The sequence below is a fragment of the Coptis chinensis genome, chromosome 6 (assembly GCF_015680905.1).
Source record: "Coptis chinensis isolate HL-2020 chromosome 6, ASM1568090v1, whole genome shotgun sequence".
NCBI lineage: Eukaryota > Viridiplantae > Streptophyta > Magnoliopsida > Ranunculales > Ranunculaceae > Coptis > Coptis chinensis.
The window spans coordinates 96,875,216-96,899,071 of NC_141461.1; the positions used below are offsets into that span (position 1 = coordinate 96,875,216).

The window sequence follows — 23,856 nt, forward strand, 5'->3', positions numbered from 1 at the left end:
TTTCAACTTGGAGATCACACCAAGAAAATCACCCACCCAAGACTTTGGTAGTTATCACAACAAACTCAACAAAGCAAAACCACTAATTTATCATCACACATAATAAGCAAACAATAAATAAGAAAGTAAATGCAAAGAGACACAAAGATTTAAAGTGGTTCGGTAAATGTTACCTACGTCCACACAAGAGCCGAGTTTCCTTTATAGTAAAGATTAGAGAGTTTATAAGAGGTATATAGAATCAAGAACAAGAGGCATCACTCAAACCCTAGCTCAATAAAGCTCCCACTATTCCCATGAAATGAATCTCTCAAAGTTGTCTCAAAACCCTACTCTATTTCCTTTATATAGGTACACATAGAAAAAGGTGAGAAAATGGGCTTTGGGCCGAAATATCATAAATCAGTGAAAATTTCGGAAGGCATGAGCATGGGGTGCGCCCTGGATAAGGCGTAGTCGAGCGCAGGTCGCGCCCCCTTCGTTACCAACTTCCAGTAACTTTCGCAAGCATGAGCGCGGGGCACGCCTTCTACAAGGCCAACTCGAGCGCAGGTCGTGCCCCCTTCTCCAAACAGAAAAATCGTGAACGCAGTATCGGACACCGGAGTAAAGCTCGATGGTTCCACAAACCCAACAATCTTCCACTTGGAACCTTCGAGATTCTACATGCACATTACATCTTAATTGTAACAACTCAATCCAAATCCAATTTACTAATGAAACACTCGGCTCATCCATCATGGTCTTCAAGCTAGAAGACCACGGAAGTTGATCACAACTTCAACTTCTCAGTAGGCACGGTCTTGGTCAACATATCCGCCGGATTTTCACTCCCCTGGATCTTCTCAAGTGCCAAAACCCCATCCTCCAACAGAGATCGGATAAAATGATACCGGAGACCAATGTGTTTGGTCCTAGAATGAAAGGCGGAATTCTTAGCAAGATGTATAGCACTCTGACTCACTGTGTAACATACTCCTCTCTTACTTCATCCCAAGCTCTTCCATCAATCCCTGTAACCAAATCATCTCCTTGCTTGACGGCCACATACTCTGCTTCTGTGGTAGACAAAGCAACAATCTTCTGTAACTGAGAAATCCAACTCACTGCAGTAGCACCTACTGTAAAGACATAACCAGTAGTGTTTCTTCTGCGATCTACCTCACCTACAAATTTGGCATCCACATACCCTTGCAAGTTCATAACACCCCTTCCATAACATAGGCATTTCTCAGTAGTACCTCTCAGATATCTCAATATCCACTTCACGGCTTCCCAATGTTGCTTGCCAGGATTAGACATAAATTGACTGACAGCTTCCACTGCTTGGGCTATATCCGGACGCGTGCAAACCATGTCATACATAAGACTTCCAATGGCAGAGGCGTATGATACCTTAGCCATGAAGTTTCTTTCCTCAACAATCTTGGGAGAGTGTTTCTTGGATAACTTGAAGTGGACTGCCAAAGGTGTGCAAACTGGTTTCGCACCACCCATGTTGAACCTCTTCAATATCTTTTCAATATACTCAGCCTGAGACAACTCCAGAATACCTTTCTGACTATCTCTTCTAATCCTCATCCCTAGAATCTGTTTCGTTGTACCCAAGTCCTTCATAGAGAACTCACTTGCCAACTTCTCTTTCAATCTCCCAATTTCTAACATATCAGAACTTGCTATTAACATACCATCAACATATAGCAACAGGATGACGTAGCTAGAGTCGAACCTCTTGAAGTAGCAACAATGGTCAGCGTTGCACTTATAGTAGCCATTTCCTTGTATGAAGTTATCGAACTTCATGTACCACTACTGCCTAGGGGCTTGTTTCAAACCATACAAGCTCTTTCTGAGCATGCATACCATATTCTCCTTACCCTTCTTGATGAAACCCTTCGGTTGCTGCATGTAAATTTCCTCAACTAGGTCACCATAGAGGAAGACAGTTTTAACATCCAACTGCTCTGATACTAGTTGTTAGGACCTAGGCAAACCCCGCCAGGCCTGGGCCTCCGCACCCATGGGATAACTAGTACCGATATTGTCCCCCACTTAACCACCCATTGGGATTGGGCCACATCTTGGCCATGGGTGTGGGGTTTTATCCTAAAAGGCCTCGGTACTAGTTAGTGAACTTTCCACTTTATCAACCCATGATGAACTCCTTTCTTGTTCAATGTGGGACTATTCCTCTTTTCGGTCCACACACTCTAACAAGAGGAGCCACCTTTTGTTTCAAGTTTGAGGTTTCCAGCTTCAATCCCACTTGAACATCCAAAATGGTTGGCCTTCAAACAGATAACGACTTCAAACAGATAGCGATTGAAGTCACTATCGACTGACCTTTTCAAAAGGGTGTGGGGGCAAGGCTCTATTAGCTTTCTGGAGTTGATGTAGTGTATTTCATTTTGAATTCAAGAGCATGGTCTTCATTTATACTAAATCTTCCGCCAAACCAATCAGCTTAAAATGAGTGGTAGAAAATTTTCAAGGCGGAAACATTATCTACACTAGTATACGTGTACACGCTCTGCGTGTGTACTATTCATATTCCACTAGATTTTTGGACCCGTTCAACGAACGGGGACCATTTTTATATAATTTTTTTTCATTTTATTATTATGTATAAAATATCTGACTTCCAAATTATATTGAAACTTATACAATAAATTAATTGAACAAAGTTCTCAGTGCCAATAATTTAGCGCTGAGCAAAATCCATTAAAAGGTAAAAACTTGCGTTGTTGGTCATCAATGTGGGGAAGATTGGCACGAAGGAGCTCCACTAGCATTTCTTTATAGCATTTGCTGCTTCTAACCCCAATTACTGCAACATTTAGACCCACTAAAGAAAACAATTAATTATATTTCTTTGCTTCCATTTATACTTGTAAACGACATATTAAAATGAGATTTTCATATATGAGAAGCCACAATTGATTTTAATCTAAGGGTTCAATCTAAGTTTGTCTTTCCCTTATTCCAAAAACCTACAAAAGAGAACCAACCTTAGAATACTCATTTTTTAGTATTTAACCTCAAAATACTCATATCGTCAAATAAAATTAAGCACAAAACAAAATTTGTTGAAATCTTACATGTAGCTAGTAGATCTTATGCATCAAAATCGATTAAACAAATATATGGAAAGAAAACCCGATAAAGAAATTAAAGCAATTAATTAGTCCAAAATTTGTGGTGTCTTTTCATTTTTTGTTTTTTAATTCTTAGCCCATTAGTATACCTAACATGTGTTGTCACTTTAACCACTTGCATCTCTAATTTCCACACGTATATTCTCGCTCTGATTTTTTTAAGATATCAAATGGGTTAACCTATCTCTTGAGCATCTATTTTCAGTTGACTTTAGCGAAGAAGTAAATTCAATAGCTTTTAATATTTAGTCCTACTGTTAATCACAATATTTTTGTTTGGTCCTAAAAAAATGGATGTTAATTAGAAAACGGTCAACTCGCAATCAACGCTAAGTCAACTCAGTCAAGCGTCAATTTTAATAAACGAACAATTGTAAACCAACACAATTTGCTATTATAATTAGGACTAAAAGCTAAATCGTTTTGCGGTTTCGGCAGGGCAGCTCTAGGGCAGGCTATCTAGGCAGCCGCCAAGGGCCCCCACGTTTTAGTGCAATAAAAGGCCCCGAACAACTGTCTAGAAATAAGGTTTATTAGGGTTTAAGCAGGCCTGGTCTATTTGGGATTCTTGAGATCCAAAGTCTACTTTTCCACCACTTAACACATAATGTCTTTATTAGTCTACTTAAGACGTGGTGTCTACTTCACCAATTATTTCTCTAATTTCTAGAGGTGTAGTCAATTATTCATATTTTAAACTTATCTCTTGAGTATCTATTTAAGTTGACTTAAGCAAGAAGTGAAGTCAGTTGCTTTTAAAGGTAACTTCTATTTTTCCCATTTTGTTCTCTTTTGACACTCCTCCAAGTCTTCTCAGTAAGCTTCTTCAGGTACTCTCTATTATCTAATTATTATAGTGGTTCTTTAATTTAGGATAGGGAGAGGAACTCAGCCACATTGTGAGTAATTGGCTGTTAGAGGAAGTGACCCAACAGAAATAGACTACATATCAAAATATTATATATGCAGTCATGGAATATTACACTATAAATTTTAATTTTTGAATTATTATGTACCAAAAAGTTTTAACTATAGAATATTGTAATGATTCAAATTTTTGTGTATGTCTTAGATTTATTGTATCGTTTCTCTATCGAAAGCTCTAGGGAGTAGAGATTCAATAGGTAGGTGGAGATTCGACTCTCCTTTTAGCTACAACCTTTGAAGCCAATGCAACTATAAATCCACTGTGTTTTATGTGTTGTGGTACTGTGTTAGATTGTAGCAACTCCATGGGCGATGTTCTTTCTTCTTTTTAACTTGGATAACTCTCTAAAAGTCTGAACTTATACTCCTTGCTAAGACATATTCTCATCCGTTCTAGATTCCAAATAGTTCTACCATATCCTTGAGCACTAACTGATGATACACACCAAAGAAGTTAGCATTTTATATAAAAATCTCTCACTCACACTTCAAAACAAAGGTACATATGAAGTTTTTTTTTGGGGGTCCTCTTTCATCCAATTCCAATTCAATCCCAATAAATAGAGTTATGAAAGTCCTGAAAAAAAAACATATCATTCAATTCAAATTAAGCATGACGTTAGCACAACGCCCTAAGGTTCAATGACATACACGTGATAAAACACTACTTGTTTTAGACATCAAAAGATCATGATTGCCATAATTATAAGCTTGCTAGATAGACTACAAAAAAAAAAAAAAAATGCTTGTTAGCTAGTTGTGTCCCACGTGATAGAGTTTAAGGTCATGGGTTGATGAAAAATAAACAATCATAATGATTACATTATTTAAAATTACAAATAATTAATTATTCAACCTACATATAACTCTAAACTAAACTAATACTTTATAATTCTATATTGAAAACATCAACCTACATATAACTCTGAAGTAAACCAATACTATAACAACCCTAATTTTTAAACAACATAAATTACATTATTTGAATTGAAAATAACTATTATATTACGAACTTTTGTTAGAATCATTTTTGGGCTTGAAAACATTGTTAAAATGTACCCACTCATATAGGTATGGACCTTGGGTGTTTTTAGACCCATTTGAGGTCCATAGGTTAACTTAAACAGACTTAAAACCTTGAATAAACAATACCTGCAAATTTCCTCTGTAAAAATTTTATTATTCAAAAACAAAACCCTAGCCTCCATTAAAAAGAATATTTTTTATTGAAAGAAATAACAAGAAGGGGAAGAAGAAGAAAATGGATTGGAGAAAATGAAGCATTGATATTCTTTTGCAAATTCAATTTCATGTGAGTAGTCTAAACCTTATTATTTTTAAATTTAATTGATTAGTTATCATATGAATTATATTAGTGATGGATTGAATTTATTTATTGGAAATTTGAAGTGAAAAATTGTTATGTTGATCAAAGCCAAAAAAGAAAAGAAAAGGGCATACTATGTTAAGTTACTTACGTTGAGATTTCTTTTGATATAAATGAGTTTATATGGTCGGTGGTGTCTGCATCATTTATTTGCTTTTGAAGTGGCTTATAGATATGAGAATAAACATTTGAAGTGTCTATGAATTAGAAATAGCTTACATATATGTACGAAAACTAAGTAGTTGAAGTGTCTGTATGAATTATTTGCTACTGAAGTGTCTTATATGGTTGTAAGGAATATTTGATTGTAACAACTTGTGCTAACCTTCATGATATTTAAAATATGAAATAAGTGGTGATGATTACGTAGGAATATGTGAACTTAAATTATGTAAGTTCAAGCAGGAACTGTTTTGACTACCTAGGAGGTACACCTTAACTTGTTGCTCACCTAGTTATAATAAGGTTAAGCTAAACTGAGTCAGACATTAATGTGCATGGGCCTTAACCCTATATATTAGTTTTGAATCTCTTTAACTATTAGTTCTCTTATAATGAACCTACAAGTCAGACTTATACAAGGTTATAAGCCTAACCTTTACATCGGTTTTAAACTTATCTCTTAATTTTATTTTAGTATAAAAGACCTACCTGAGCAATGAACCCTTCTATTAAATTAGATAAGTATTTAAATGGGCGTACACTTAGTTCCAATATTGATGTTGTTTTGTTCCTGTTCTAGATAGGAATTTTGTCTTTAGAAATTGATATAGGTTTTGATTAAAGCATGTTAAGTAAATTTTAGCTGTCCTATTTTAAACTTAAAAAGCCCCATAGCATTTCGGTTTACGTTGAAGGAGTTACACCCTTCGGAAGTTGGCACGTCATAATTTTCTGACTGTAGAAATCTGGTCTGTGTCTAGTTTGGAATCGAGTTTTCACATAGTTAGAGTCAGATTCAAACTCTCACCAAAACATAAAAAAGTGAGTGTTCCGAGTCTTCTTTCCAACCCAATTGGCCTCATCACATTCCGAGGTCTGTGGAGATAGATATAATGTCTAGAAGTTTAGTTGACATAAAATAGTGCGTCAGAAATCAGTTTCTGTGTACTGTGTTCAAGTCTAGTTTTAAAATAATTAGGGTGAGAGTTAGAATTTTTATAAAACATAAAATAATAATATCTGGAAGTCTAATTTCTATTCCAATTGTCCTCATCGCATTCAAAGGCCTATGGAATTAATTATGACGCCTGGAAGTTTGACTGGCAGAAAACAGTGCGTCAGAAATCAGTTTCTGTGCACTGTGTTCTAACATAGTTTTCGTACACTTAGAATAAGATTGAGTATTTTTGTAAAACATAAAAAAGTAAGTTCTATGTGTTAGCTTTTCAACACAAAAAGCATCAATGTATTTGAATACCTGAGGAAAGAGTTGTGCCATTCGGAAGATAGTCCGTCAGAAATCTAATTTGCTGAAATTAGGATTTGTAGTGTATGCTAGCATTACAATTGTATACCATGTTAGCTGTACTAAAACCAACAAGCCAACAACTGCGGAACACATTCAACTATAAAGAAAGAAGTAGAATGAACACATTGCTTGGGAAAAATAAAATACATAGTAGAAAACATTCTTATATTAGTTAGTTTAAATTGGTACTCGCCTCTTGATATTGTTGTGTTAAGATTGTAGTATTATTATTTTATATTAATATATGTATCTATCAGGGAACATTTGCATAGGTTTATCTTAGTTTTGTCTGTAAAATTTTTTTGCTACGTTTTGGTATACATCTCACATATTCTATTACTATCTTGAAAAACAACGCATTAAAATCAAACAAGAGGATGAAGAACCAAATGCCAAGAAATAATGTCTAGGAATTCAGGTAATTTACTCATTCAATAATAGTCATAAATAAAATATTGAAATAATAAATAACTAACGCTTAAAATTATTCTTATTGCAGGACAAATTGCGATTGACTCATTAATGGACTCCTGACATATACAACGAAGTGCGCCAAAAAATTTACGTTGCAGACATACAAAAAAATGCTCAAGTTATATGTTGAAAGTTACTTTTATTAGATATCTTTGTTATTCCAAGGGATAATATACTTACATTAAACTCACTTTTCAGTCATTGTCTTTCATTTAAACTATTTGTGATGAAGCTTACTGCAACAAACATACTTTGAAGCTTACTGCAACAAACATACTTTGTCAATTATCTTTCCAATATGCAACATATGTTGGTAGTCCATTTCACTGGAGTCTTTTAATCGGCTGTTCAACGAACATATCATATTTTATGTTGGCTATATTTCCATGGTGGTTATAGAAACATTCTTACAGTGGTGTTGTTTTACCTATATTCTTTGAATTGATTGTGTTCAGCCCATTGTCTCATATTCTGCTACAGGCTTTCTTTAAGTATGATTTACTAATTACTGAGTAGCTTGCTTAACTTGGTTGTTGAAGCTCAACCTTTTAGCCAATGTTGCACATTGTTTGATGGTTATCTGATTTTGAGCTTAATGCTTTAAACCTTGGTGAATCTGTGGACTTGGTAAATGTATCTATCGTTGAATCCTCTGGAATAGGCTCTGGCCAGAATGTCATGTTGCTAGAACAGCAACATTTGAACAATAATTGATAGGATCAGTACAACTCCCAATCTTTAGGTCTAGAGAAAACCCGCGACGCAAGCATTCGCTAGAAGGTGCTGCTAGGTCCCATACTCCTTCATCGTCAACCTGACAACTTATTGCAACATAAACAATAATAACCCAAAACTAGAAATAAAACCCTTAAAAAAATTAGAAAAACATAAACCCTTCAAACAAAATATACATATATTATAAGCAATGAATCATTAGCTATCAATATACATATATTATTTATTCAAATAAACTTTAGGCTTTTGAGTCATTAGCTATCTATGTAGCAAGTCCGGCCATAGGCCGGGCCAAATGGCTAGTAAACATGAACTTGGCTACAAAGTTCTCCATAGGGCAGCTCTAGGGCAGGCTATCTAGGCATCCGCCAAGGGCCCCCACGTTTTAGCGCAATAAAAGGCCCCCAACAACTGTCTAGAAATAAGGTTTATTAGGGTTTAGGCAGGCCTGGTCCGTTTGGGATTCTTGAGGTCCAAAGTCTACTTTTCCACCACTTAACACATAATGTCTTTATTAGTCTACTTAAGACGTGGTGTCTACTTCACCACTTATTTCTCTAATTTCTACAGGTGTTTGTAGTCAATTATTCATATTTTTAACTTATCTCTTGAGTATCTATTTCAGTTGACTTAAGCAAGAAGTGAAGTCAGTCGCTTTTAAAGGTAACTTCTATTTTTCCCATTTTGTTCTCTTTAGACACTCCTCCAAGTCTTCTCAGTAAGCTTCTTAAGGTACTCTCTATTATCTAATTATTATAGTGGTTCTTTAATTCAGGATGGGGAGAGGAACTCAGCCACACTGTGAGTAATTGGCTGTTAGAGGAAGTGACCCAACAGAAATAGACTACATATCAAAATATTATATATGCAATCATGGAATATTATTACACTATAAATTTTAATTTTTGAATTATTATGTTGCAAAAAGTTTTAACTATAAAATATTGTAATGATTCAAATTTTTGTGCATGTCTTAGAATTATTGTATCATTTCTCTATCGAAGCTCTAGGGAGTAGAGATTCAATAGGTAGGTGGAGATTCGACTCTCCTTTTAGCTACAACCTCTGAAGCCAATGCAACTATAAATCCACTGTGTTTTATGTGTTATGGTACCGTACGTGTTAGATTGTAGCAACTCCATGGGCGATGTTCTTTCTTCTTTATAACCTGGATAACTCTCTAAAAGTCTGAACTTATATTCCTTGCTAAGACATATTCTCATCCGTTCTAGATTCCAAATAGTTCTACCGGATCCTTGAGCACTAACTGATGATACACACCAAAGAAGTTAGCATCTTATCCAAAAACCTCTCACTCACACTTCAAAACAAAGGTACATACGAACTTTTTTTTTGGGGGTCCTCTTTCATCCAATTCCAATTCAATCCCAATAAATAGAGTTATGAAATTCCTGAAAAAAAATATATCATTCAATTCAAATTAAGCATGACGTTAGCACAACGCCTTAAGGTTCAATGACATACACGTGATAAAACACTACTTGTTTTAGACATCAAAAGATCATGATTGCCATAATTATAAGCTTGCTAGCTAGACTACCAAAAAAAAAAAAATGCTTGTTAGCTAGTTGTGTCCCACGTGATAGAGTTTAAGGTCATGGGTTGATGAAGAATACACAATCATAATGATTGCATTATTTAAAATTACAAATAATTAATGATTCAACCTACATATAACTATGAAGTAAACCAATACTTTACAATTCTATATTGAAAACATCAACCTACATATAACTCTAAAGTAAACCAATACTCTACAATTTTATAATGAAAACACTGAGTACATCAAAGCATAGTAATTTGTGTCACCTTCTTGATTAAATCCAAACATAGATATCGTTGATGTCCCTTCTTAATCCTTCAGGCAAATATTTGATTAGCTCTATTTCATCTTCTCCACTTTTGTCGTTCAAAATGACGTACTTTATGTGTCAGGCATGATGACAGTTCCCTTTGTTTCATTTATCATAGTGGTCTGGTTAACAGTAGAGAAGAGTCTTTCTATCTCGAAGCCCTCTAAACACCCTGTTTAACAATGTGGAAACCCCACAACAAAATCACATACCTTAAACTTTGTCCTATAAATTGAAAATAGAATAAACAGGTGATCTAACCTCTTTTGCGATCACCGTTCAAAACTTTTCCATTGGAGCCTTCTTCTCTAATTCCATATACGAACTCCTTCTCGGTGGTGCTTCAATATATTCGAGTTTGTTCTACTATACAACAAACAAAAATATTACTAATTGATTCTACTATATTACTCGCACATAGAGATTATAGAAGTTTTAGAAGAAGTGAAATAGATGAGAGAGTTGTACTTTTAATAGGAAACAACCAATAGCCTTCCGGTCTCAAAATTGCACTTGCATCAAATTGAAATTTAAGTGATTCACGTAACAAAACCAAGTATTGGGAAATTGCCCCATAGGAAAGAAATTGTCCACCTCAGTTGCTTTAATATAGGGAGGTGATCTACTATCTATATACTAAAGTAGCATATTAGATTTTGAGTTCGATGGTCAATGAGATGAATAAAAAGAAACAATCCATATAATTTTTTTTTTTAAATATTTTATAATTTATTTTTTTGAATTATTATGTATCAAAAATTTTAACTCCAAAATATTTAATGATTCAAGTTTTGATCAAAACGAAGAGGCTTTCTCACTCAGAGAGAGAGGATTCATCGGCCAACACTTCCTTTCAAACCATTCAAGCAGGGATTAAGATTGCTTAGTCTTCATTTTTTTTAAAATTTCCTTAAACATCATGCCCGACCACTCTTTTCTGACAACAACTCCAATGATCGATCTATGCTTCTCAAGTGGCATAGTATCAATATTCCTTTCAAACTATTTGGTTGTCATTGATGCACACGCTTATATACAATGAAACTTGCTAGCATTTCTTTTATCCCTTTTATAATCAAACTGCAATATATATTCACAATTAAAATAAACATAATAAGGAATGAAATGAATGTGTGAAAGAAAAATATAAGAAGAAATATCATGTTGGAAAAAATCAAAATGAGAGTAAGATTGCTTGAAGATTTTGCAACTTAAGTGCGTCGACAATGGTATTATTTACATTAGTTCTCAAACACATGTTGATTTCAAACAAACTTGAGAAAATATTAAAACACGATGGTTTGTGTCTCACAGAGCCTCACCATGTTTGATATGATGCACTCAAATTTATTGTTGTGTTTAGGGCGCATTTGGATAGAAAGCCACAAAGCAAGAAAGAAAAAAGCTTAAACTTCAGGCCAATAACGAAGAGAATGGAAGAGTATGAAGTTGAATTGTCCTTTAAATTAGGTTGGGTAGAGTTTCAGAAACTCAAAACTCTTGCTTTCTAGATAGACTTTGGTTCCCCCCTATCTTGGGCCTATCCAACAACCAAAGCAAATCAGACGTCAACCCATCAGTCCCCGATCTTCTCTATACACAAATAGAGTTTCCAATTGTAATGGTTTTCTCCTTTCTAGCTTTATAGTTTTTTTGCCAAACGCCCCCTTAGTGTTTGCCTCCACCATATCCACGAACTGCACTTTCAAATAGAAATGAAAGTTTGTAATATTTTTTCATCTCCACAACAATACAATGAAACCTACAAATTCATAACACCAAGTCACGCGTGTCAAAATACAAAAGCTAGAGCGATCAAGTTATGAATGTGAAAATTTAATAGTAAAACAACACTGTAAATTTGACTTTTTCTGTAAATATCTATCTATAAGATGAGCAGATCTCTATATACTATCATCAAGAAATCAAGTTCTATATAAGAATAGACATGTTATATAACATCGTCCATATATTGGTCTTCATCTATTACCACCCTTTACATGAATCTAGTTTGGTGTGCACATTCATATACACTCATTCCGCTAAGACTAAGATAGCCCAACCATTTACATATTAAATTTCAAGTAACATATTGTAGCAAGCCAATAACAATGTAGTAATTTGAAAAAAAAAAAAAAAAAAAAAAAAAAAAAAATATATATATATATATATATATATATATATATATATATATATATATATATATATATATATATATATATATATATATATATATATATGTCTTTCTTTTTAAAAGGTAGCTACTTAAGTTAACTTAAAATAAGTAATGATTTAAAACTTCACCTACAAAATGAGTTCAAACATAATTTTTTATGGTTATGAAACACTTACCATAATGATTATCTTCCCAAAATTTCAGCTCATTTGGAAACCTCTAACATATATAAAAATTGTTGTCATCTTTAAAACGAAATCTAACGGTCCAGAAATGTTGAATTTTTGTAATTGTTTTTTGCCAATGCTAGAGGTTTCCAAATGAGTTGAAAATTTGTAGAGATGATCTTAATATTGAGTATAGCATATCCATAAAAAAATATGTTTAAATTCATTTTGTAGGTGAAATTTTACTTACGTACTTATTTTAAAGTTAACTTAAGTAGCTACTTTTAAGAGAATGACTATATATATATACTTAAGTAGCTAGTCAGGACTTCCCAGATAAAAAAACTTTCGAACCAAACAAATTCACGTGACTTTTTTTTTTTCTCTCTTTTCTCTCCACTTTTTTCTTTTCTCCAACCCCACCTCTCTCTCTCTCTCTCTCTCTCTCTCTCTCTCTCTCTCTCCACTTTATTTCATGTGAACTCAAGCCATTCCTTATTTTCTCTCCTCTCTCTCCACTTTATTTCACGTGAACTCAAACCATTCCTTATTTTCTCTCCTCTCTCTCCACTTTATTTCCCCACTTTATTAATTTTGTTTGACCCCACTGCACACACTCTCCTTCCAATTTTGCTTCTCACACCTATCTCCTCTCTCTCTCTTTTAATTCTTATATCCACACTTCTCAACTTCCTACCCCACCTTTACACTCTCACCTCAATATCACCACCACACTTTTCCCACTTTTTAAAAGTGTTCCAACGTGGAACAAATTAACCAACGCTAGACTACATTTGCTTTTCAGCATCAGTACACTGGTACGCTCAATTTTTTCCCTGTTTTTTTTTTTATCAAATATTTATTATTAAATGCTAATTAATTATATTCAATTTTCAACATATTGAAGTGGTATGTTCAATTTATATATACATTTAATTTCTCAAAAATTATTATTAAATGCCAACTAATTATAATTTAGCTCATATTTTGAAATTGGTATGCATGTGTGGCATCTATTGAATGGATATGGAGTTTGAACATTTAGACTCAGATGAAGAAGAATAATCTGATATGGTTTATATGCCTGAAGTAAAGGAAGATTGCAAACTGAAAATAGGACAAGAATTTCACTCTTTGGATGAAGCTTATGAATTTTACAACAATTATGTAAAAGTGGTTGGATTTAAGATATCTGAAGAATTCTACTAAAAGGGATAAAGAAGGCAATGAAATAACTAGGAAGGAGTATTGTTGTTTCAAAGAGGGGAAACCTAAAACGAAAAAATGATGAGAAAAAGAAAAGGCATCGGGGGATTGTTCGTGAGGGTTGCAAGGCAAAATTGTCAGTTTTAAAGAATAAATTGAAGTCGGGTTACAGTGTCAACCAATTTATTGAGGTCCACAACCATTCACTTTCGACCCCTCATAAAGTACATCTATTAAGATCTCACCGTGGTGTATTTGATACAAAAAAGTCATTATCTAATCTTTTATCATCTGCTAATATACCTATAAACCAGCAAATTAGTATTCTTTCAATGGAAGCGGGTGGAATAGAAAATATTGGTTGTACAGAAAAAGACCTTAGAAATTTTGTTATAGATTCATAGAGCTTAGTAGATGGGCATGATGCAGAGATATTGATGGAAATTTTTTTTGTCAGGGCAAGAAAAGAATTCTTCATTTTCTTTCAAAACTGAGACCGACGACGAAAATAGGTTGACTCATTGTTTCTGGGCTGATGCAAAGGCAATAAGGGCGTACAAGCTTTATGGTGATGTAGTAATGTTTGATACAACCTACAAAACCAATAAATATGGTATGATATTTGCACCATTTGTAGGGGTGAATAAGCATTGCCAGACTGTAATATTTGGTTGTGCAATATTTGGTTGTGCATTCCTGTGTGACGAGACCACAAAATCATTCATTTGGCTACTCCAAAAATGGATGGAAGTAATGTCAGTTGGCCCTCCCAAAATGATTATCACAGATCAATACCCCGCTATGTCAAAAGCTATTGCTCAAGCTTTCTCTCCAATTTTCCACACACTCTCTCTCTCCAATTTTGCTTCTCACACCTCTCTCCTCTCTCTCTCTTTTAATTCTTTTATCCACACTTCTCAACTTCCTACCCCACCTTCACAAAAATAAAAATTTTAAACCAAGTATACCTTAACTTGTGTAATTTTTAACAATTTTATTTTTGTTTGGCTTGTTATTGATGTTTGTGTGTTGGTTACTTGGTTATTGTTTTGAAGGATTTTAAGAGAAGCCATGTTCCAACATTTGGAAACTGGGACTACAAAGGTGGTTTACCAATAACTCAGTACTTTGAGTCAGCAAGACAAGCTGGGCTGCTTCGTTAATTGTTATTGATCTTGTGATTTTTTTTTCCAAGAAAAATGGTAGTGATCACCTCATTTTAACTTTCAAATTACGTTCATTGCTTACAAATTGCAACCAATTTATACATTTAGTGAAGAGCAACAAATTTATAAGGTGGATTATGCAGATTCCTTTGGAGACGGTTCAGATTATAATGTGGCCTTCCCAACTTCAAATTATGGGTTTCGGAGGAAGCACCATCGCGCTTGGACAGTTGGACTCTTTGTGAGGTTATCAAGTTGGCCTCCAAGTATGGAGCTGGAAGGTGGTCAGAGATCAAGAAAGTTTCTTTTGCTGCTTCCTATACGTATCGCACCTCTGTTAATTTGTTGAATCTTCTATGTTATGTAACTGTGAGAAGTAAATAGTCCTCACATAGTCACACACTAGGCCTGGCCTGTAGTGTGGATGATTTCTCTTATTAGTTAGACGCATATAAGGTGTGGGACTACAACTGTGCACGTGGTGTGGAACTTTTTATGACACCAATTTGTGGTGTCAGAAATTTATGTCAGAAACAGTGGAACTTGTACCGAGTGGAAAAAGCTATTTAAGATGGTACCGAGTACTAGCTAATGGCAAAAGGTTCTTCAATCACCTTCGGATCAATTCCAACAACACATAATACCTGGAATAATAAACAAGGTATGAGATTCAATAAATATATTGTAAGACATCAAAGACAATTCACGTACAGTACATCTATGGCATAAGTATGCAAATGACATCGATACATTAGCTTCCCAAGCCTACCAGAATTTACTAGTCATCAATGACTTTCAAGTTTTAACATCAAAATATAGATTAATGTCATGGATCTCAAGCAGAAACAATCATGTCAAGTCAATTTCCCCTATCCAGAGATTTCATGCATAGGACCATCAAATGTTGATATAAGCCACCTGCATGGGTCTTTCTCGCAATGCAACTATTGTCAAACAAGCTGGCGACACAGATGATATATCATCAAAAAGATCTTTAGTGTCCTTTTTCGATCTATTTGAACATCACAATCCGAGGGATACAAGCAAAAGTCATTTCATCATTGTCAGTTACTAGCAAATCTGGGCATGCAGTTAATGGCTCAAACATTATTAAAAATACTTAAAAGTGAAGAACACCGCGAACACTCAACTTAAGAAAGTAACCAAAGATGATAATAACATCGAGGGTGGCAGAAGAACCTGTGTGTCTGAGGTTTGGCAGAGTTTTATATTACCTTGACTAATTAAGTTCTCTTTACAAGAACAATAGAATTACGGTCCCATCGCGTACTACAAATTTATGTCAGAAACAGTGGTCTTTAGTAAACTTGTACTGAGTACTAGCTGAAGGTCATTAAAAGTTATAAGTTTAAGAATTCATTAGCTTAAAAAAATAAAATAGAAACACCTCAATTCATATACTAAAGAACAGTTTTTTTTTCCCGCTAATCCACATACTAAAGAACAGTGCTAATTCTAGCTACGAACCTCATTTAATTTACTGAAGAAAAAAAACTACTAACTCCATTTCAGAAATAGATAGGGCCACCAGTTCACTATATGGTCCACTCAAGGCAAGCGTTCAACTTCTGTAGAGGCTGAAGAGTTACCACCACCATCAGCTAGACTTTGAGTGCCAGTTGAACCTATAACATCCAATATTAAGCTCGGTACAAATAAAAATAAAAATAAAAATAAAAGAGTATGTATAGTATTAAATAAAAATAGTAAGCAACCGAACATTACCAATCAACTTCGGACAGTTTCTTTTGTCATGTGATTGCCCAGTAAGTCCACATCCATTACAACGCCTTAGTTGACTTGCTTGAACCTGTGCCTTCTCTTTTCCCCCTTGTAATCTATGTTTTCCACTGCCTTTTGCTCTAACAAGATTAGGCTCATTCAAAGTCACATGTCGATGCGTTTTTTCTGTTGGAGAAATTCCAACTCCTTTAATAGCCAGTACCTCCTTAATCTTTTCATGTACCACTTTCAAATGTTCTTCATATATTCACTTGCCTCTTCACAAACTACAGCGTCATCAAGTACCCTTGAAGTAAGATGAGATAATTTTGTGTGCCTCAACAACATAAAGTTGTTACTATTTTCTTTCACCTCTTTCCCACCGTCTGTTATTATTTCTTCCAATTTTGTGTCTTTCCTCTATCTACTCAGTATATAAACATCTGGTAAGTAAACAATTTGACTAACTTTCAAATAAGCCAAAATGTGTCTACAAGGAATTCCTTCAAATTCAAATTTCTTGCAGCTACAGGTAGCAAAATTTAGAGCCATATCATATACAACTTTCCGCGGTCTAGAATCTTTTGCACTTGGCATTTTCACCATGTAGACAACCTGCTTTTCATTATCTACTAAACTTTCATTAAAGTACTCCAAACTCTCCCACAACTCATTCGGAAATATAAGAAAAATAGACAATGTATAAATATCTGCTATCTGTTTCTCCATAGAAATTGGGGTTTTCACCACGGGAGCTCATTGCAATCAACATGATTAGCTTGCAATTCTTTATGACGCTGGTATTCAAGTGCCCTATTAAATCGCGTAACAAATTCATTTAAAGAATTTTCTTTAGAGACATACCTCTTGAAAAATACATGTGAACTTTTTGCCCTTTGACTACTTGACATGCCGGCAACGAAAATGTGTTTCACAAATGACAGAACCCACCTAGACCGCATACCATACAAAGCAGCTAACCAAGTGTTATCTTTTAGTTCGTTTTTCCCTATTGTATCTTGCTACATTGCCTCAAACTCTTCCCCAGACTTTGTATTCCAAATGCATTTTTTAAACGCAGTATAGTGATCTCTATAGATGATTGCATCCAATTTTTCAGAAAACTTGTTCAGAATATGCCAAATGCAGTATCGGTGATATGTATTTGGAAGAGCTTGAGCAATAGCTTTTGACATAGTGGGGTCTTGATTGGTGATAATCATTTTGGGATGGCCAACTGACATTACTTCCATCCATTTTTGGAGTAGCCAAATTAATGATTCTGCCATCTCGTCACACAGGAATGCACAACCAAATATTACAGTCTGGCGATGTTTATTCACCCCTACAAATGGTGCAAATATCATACCATATTTATTGGTTTTGTAGGTTATATCAAACACTACTACATCATCAGAAAAGCTTGTAATGCCCTACTTTGCCTTTTGCATCGACCCGAAACAATGAGTCAACCTATTTTCGTCGCCGGTTTCAGTTTTGAAAGAAAATGAAGAATTCTTTTCTTGCTCTGACAAAAATTTTCCATCAATATCTCTACATCATGCCCATCTACTAAGCTCTATGAATCTCTAACAAAATTTCTAAGGTATTTTTCTGTACAACCAACATTTTCTATTCCACCCGCTTCCATTGAAAGAATACTAATTTGCTGGTTTATAAGTATATTAGCAGATGATAAAATATTAGACAATGACTTTTTTGTATTAGATACGCCACGGTGAGATCTTAATAGATGTACTTTATGAGGGGGTCGAAAGTGAATAGTTGTGGACCTCGATAAATTGGCTGACGCTGTAACCCGACTTCAATTTATTCTTCAAAACTGACAATTTTGCCTTGCAACCTTCACGAACAATCCCCCGACGCCTTTTCTTTTCTCTCTCATTTTTATGTTTAGGTTTCCCCTCTTTGAAACAACAATACTCTTTCCTAGTTATTTCATTGCCTTCTTTATCCCTTTTAGTAGAATTACTTCGTATACTAAATCCAGCCACTTTTGCATAATTGTTGTAAAATTCATAAGTTTCATCCAAAGAGTGAAATTCTTGTCCTATTTTCGGTTTGCAATCTTCCTTTACTTCAGGCATATAAACTATATCAGACTGTCCTTCTTCGTCTGAGTCTAAATGTTCAAACTCCATATCCATTCAATATATGCTACACATGCATAACAATTTCAAAATATGAGCTAAATTATAATTAGTTGGCATTTAATAATAATTCGATGAATTAAATGTATATATAAATTGAACATACCACTTCAATATGTTGAAAATTGAATATAATTAATTAGCATTTAATAATAAATATTTGAGAAAAAAAAAACAGGGAAAAAATTGAGCATACCAGTGTACTGATGCTGAAAAGCAAATGTAGTCTAGCGTTAGCTAATTTGTTCCACGTTGGAACACTCTTAAAAAGTAGAAAAAGTGTGGTGGTGATATTGAGGTGAGAGTGTGACGGTGGGGTAGGAAGTTGAGAACTGTGGATAAAATAATTAAAAGAGAGAGAGAGAGATGAGAGAGATGTCAGATGTGAGAAGCAAATTTGGAGAGAGAGTGTGTGGGGTCAAACAAAATTAATAAAGTGGAAAAATAAAGTAGAGAGAGATGAGAGAAAATAAGGAATGGTTTGAGTTCACGTGAAATAAAGTGGAGAGAATAAAGTGTGTGGGGGTAAGAAGAGAGAGAGAGCATGAAAGATGGAAAGAAAAGAGAGAGAAAAGGTGGGGTTAGATAAAAAAGTGGAGAGAAAAGAGAGGAGAAAAGAGAGAGAAAAAAAAATCACGTGAATTTGTTTGGTCCGGAAGTTTTTTTATCTGGGAAGTCTTTACTAGAGCAAAATTGTAAATCGGTTTGGCTACAGTGATACTCTTATTGTGCCACTCTTATCTCACACCTCTCCCAAACCGTCAGATTACATCCTGATCTTAAATGATCTAAAAGCTAAAACCTTTGGCCCGATACAAAAACAAGTGGGGGTATATCAGTCATTTTGTACTAAAATCTCAAATCCAAAATATTGAATCGAGCACCACTTTTCTCTCCAGCACGAGCGCGTGCGCGCTTTGGATCACTCTTAGAAAAGCGCGTGCACACTTTGTCTTCTCAAATCAAACCGAAATTAACATCTTATCTTCTCAAATCAAACCTCATCATCTCCAATCTCGTCTTCTCTTGTTAGTCGTAATTCAAGAGTCTCAAGTAGGGGCAATGTCTTCAACTCTGCAATTCGACAGCATTTAGATTGATTTGGTCTGAAACCCAATAATGCTTGAAGATTTGAAAGTCATCCCAGACCTTTGGGCAAGTATTCAAGGGAGCCACAATAGCTTACATCTAGTACTATTAGATTATGCAAATTTGTCACGTACAAAGGGAGTACTTTCAAATAAGAAGGGAACTTAAATTGAGAATTTTGAGGTTACTGAGTTTATCTAGTGAGTGAGGAACTTGAACCAATGGGTGGGTGTTGCTTAAACTCAGATAAGTTAGATGCTGGAGAAAACCAATATTATCCAAAATGCTAACACCCTCAAGTATCGGCATCCGTATAACCTTGCTGCCACACTTGAAGCGACCTTATTAGTTTCACCAGTTTTGGTTGTGGACAACAATACCTGCAAAGAAATGGCTCCATTTCTATCTCACTGTTATTAAGATCTAATTTTGCTGGAGAAGAAGCTACGAAATCTAATTTTGAATTTGAGAAGAATCTCCGAAATGACGTGAATACCCCCATGTGAAATATTTTGAAATTTCAAAATTTCGTATTTTTTAGCATAATTAGATTTGATGATCTCAGGATGAGATCTGACGGACCAGGAAGGGTGTGAGATAAGGGTGTCACTATAGCCTAACCGTGTATATATATATGTGTGTGTGTGTGTGTGTGAGACATATCGAAAGAAGCAGGAATGCATACAGTTCAACCATCTCAAGCTAGCAATGCAAAGATTGATTTTTCACAAAAACATTATAAGTAATGGATTGAGTACTAGTGGAGAGAAAAAATACTCATGAAGAAGAAGGAAAAGAAAGGCATAACATTATAGGAGACATGAAAAACATGAATAACTGATGAAGAATAGCTGAGGTTTAGTTGCATTGCTTGCCAAAAAAATCAAACCATGAATAAATATTCACCTCTTGAACTTTTGATAATTTAAATTTTCCTAAGAGAGTTTGAACAGACAGAGACTTTATTGATGATTGGTTGCACACCGATATCGAGTCCCATCTCCACTGCTTTAAGTTCCTAATACAATATTGATCTCTTTGACCCTCCTCCTGTGTAGGTAAAAAATACATTTCCCTCGTGATTTATTGACATGTTGACTGTGCACAAAGTGTCCTTTAGCGAAAAATCCCAAGTTTAACTGTAGATTAAAAGTTAAGATCAGATTACTTAAAACATAAGCAACTAACTACAAAGGGAAAATTTACTTCATTCCTCCGATTAGTAGATCTACAAAAAGGAATACACATGGAATCATAAAAAGAAATATGAAAAAGCTATATATATAATAACTTTAATTGGTATCAAAGGCATATAGTTCTCCAATCTCATTGACCTACGGACATGCAAATTAATATTTAAAGAAATTAACATTTTCTATATCCTACTTTAAAAAAAAATCCTTGCTCGAAGGCCTAAAATGCCTCAAGTATATATAAAGACCAACTCTTCTTTTATGTTTGAACTTTGCAGATAACCAAATTTTTGGTATAAAAATGAGCTGTTGGAAAGTTATAGATCCATACAAATGGAGCCATAACGAAAATAGCATTTGTCGAACGTTGCACTACAACACTTCAACTGAAAGGTGCACGTAGTTTTGTGCAATAAGCTGCATTGTGATAGTAATTACTGTAGTTCATAAAGAAAAACAAACATACTAAACGCCAACATAGTATAAAAAGAAATATCTAAAGGCAACCCTATATATCACTCTTCAGTTATGGCTGTTGAATTCATTGCTCTCAAAATCAATATGCTACCTTGCTCCACACTTCTCATTGTTCCCCCCCTGAAGTGAATTGAATCTACCTGCATCACAAAAGAATTTAATCGGTGAATGGTATGCTTTGATTCACAATAGGTCCAGAACGGACATGGCAAGCCGTGAGGACATTGAGAAGAGGGTTAACAGTGATGATGCAAGTGATATTAAAACAAGATTAGTTACTTCATATAAAAAATTTAAAGAACATAATGGCATTAGATACAAATAGTACTATACCTTATTAAATCAAGATTGTTCAAAGATCCATTTTCCCAAAGAATTCAGAAACTCCTCTCATTACTTATATTTGAAGTCCGTCAAAAGCAAATATACGGAATATGGCCTGAACCAAAAAGAAAAAGATAAGGAAAGAATACTAAAACCATTTTTATGTACCTTACCCAAACAATGTTTGGATGGCCATTTAATTGAGATTCTAGCTATATATAGTGAAACATCTATATACCAAACAATGTTTGGATGGCCATTTAACTAAGATGCTAGCTATAGTGAAACATCTATATACCAAACAACGTTTGGATGGCCATTTAACTAAGATGCTAGCTATAGTGAAACATCTATATATGATAGCTTTTACTATGTATGTATGTGTTAACTCTCCACAAAGCCTGATGTACCACGTGATATCCTATAAGCATTTTGATAAAAAAATATATTAACGTCAGTAAGCAATTGACCAACCCATAACCATATCTAGCTTATCAGTAAGCTTCAATTAAGAGTTCAATTTAACCCCCAAATGTCTTCCTTAACTACGTCAGGTCCTTCATAACTTAATTAGTTCATTTCAACGATATTTGTGAATATCTGGTATGTATATAGCTATGTTACATGGACACGCCATATTTCACAAATAATCCATGTCGGACACACACAGACACATTTTGTATGTAATATACCTCAGTTTATATATATATATATATATATATATATATATATATTTTTTTTTTTTTTTTTTTTTTTTTTTTTTTTTTTTTTTTATTTTTTTTTTTTTTTTGCCGTGTCAAACACTTCAAATCCATGTCAGATACGGACACACATATTTGTGTCAATGTAACTTAGGTATATAGCAGTATTTATCCCAGGAATCCGGATAAGAGTTTAGAAAGAGCTGACTGTTGTTAAAGGAACCTAAAGCTCCTTCATAAACAATGCCACTAATTAGAGAAATCAACCACCCACTTGATGGGATAATTATAAAGAATAGTACATGTGCACATTATACCATATTGCATTGTTGAATTGATCCCCTGACAAACCATATTACGGAGTAAAAGTTCTATAAATACGTTCTAAACCATTGGTGTTACCTGGTAGTAAGTGGTTTTTCACCTCCAGTTGGAATCGAAATAAAAGCATCATATGCACTCATTATTGCATTGATCACCTCCTTTCGATAGGGTTTCCAAAAGCTTTCTCGTTATTAGACTTAAAGAGGAAAACTGCTCTTTTTGGAGGAGGCTTTATACATAGAAATATTAATTGCAATTAAAGAAGGCAGTGGCTAACTGGCTACTGCAATGAATAAAAGTGAATCAATTCAAAACACTGAAAAGTCTAAGAAAACAAAGAATAAAAAAGATAAATAATAATTAAAAAAAATGAGGTATTTAAATTAGAACAGATAAAGAACTTATTATTAATAGTTAATGCATACTGATGTTATTAAGAAGAAGATAGAGAGCCATACCTTTGATTAGATTGAATTTCCATGGATGCGGAGATGAACTGGCGAGGTTCTGCAGACCTTTTTTCCCATAGTGAGTAAAGCAAAGCTTGAGAAAGTCAGAGAACCATAAAAATTAAGAAGAGTGGAACAGGAATCCCTTTTCCCATTACTAATTGTGAAACTCAAAACATTAAGTCCAATTTCTCAATCAAATTTGAAACACTCGAATCAATTATTCCTATGGGAAGGTTTCCCCAGACTTGTACTATAATTATGTGGAAATCTTACAGAGGCATTAGAGCAAGATAGAATGGAATTGGAGATTTGTTAGTCAACGGTATTTTGGAATATTTTATCGGTCATTATTACAGTTACCATGACTACAATAAAGTTACCAATGCATTCTACAATGCATTCTTATGCACCTATAATGTTGAACATGAGCTAGTTTTTGAAGGGTGAAAATACATATTGTATACTTACCAATGCATACTTGTATAAGTGCTACTATGCTTGGTGTGTGTAAACCCACTCATAATGCAATGAAACACCCAAATATAAATAATTAATGCCATGAAACTACAATGTTTTTTACCTCAAAATACTTGAACTTTAGGCAGTAGCCAAATAGTTGGTACTACTAATATCATTTGAACACA

At 34.4% G+C, this 23,856-nt stretch overlaps 1 long non-coding RNA gene across 1 annotated transcript; it reads left to right on the top strand.

The window, feature by feature from the left end:
- Nucleotides 1-3,995: 3,995 nt before the first annotated feature.
- On the top strand, nucleotides 3,996-7,754 carry LOC147495847 (uncharacterized). Its single transcript, XR_015197794.1, has 2 exons — nucleotides 3,996-7,358; nucleotides 7,440-7,754. It is a non-coding gene; the product is annotated as an uncharacterized LOC147495847 (long non-coding RNA).
- Nucleotides 7,755-23,856: the final 16,102 nt, after the last annotated feature.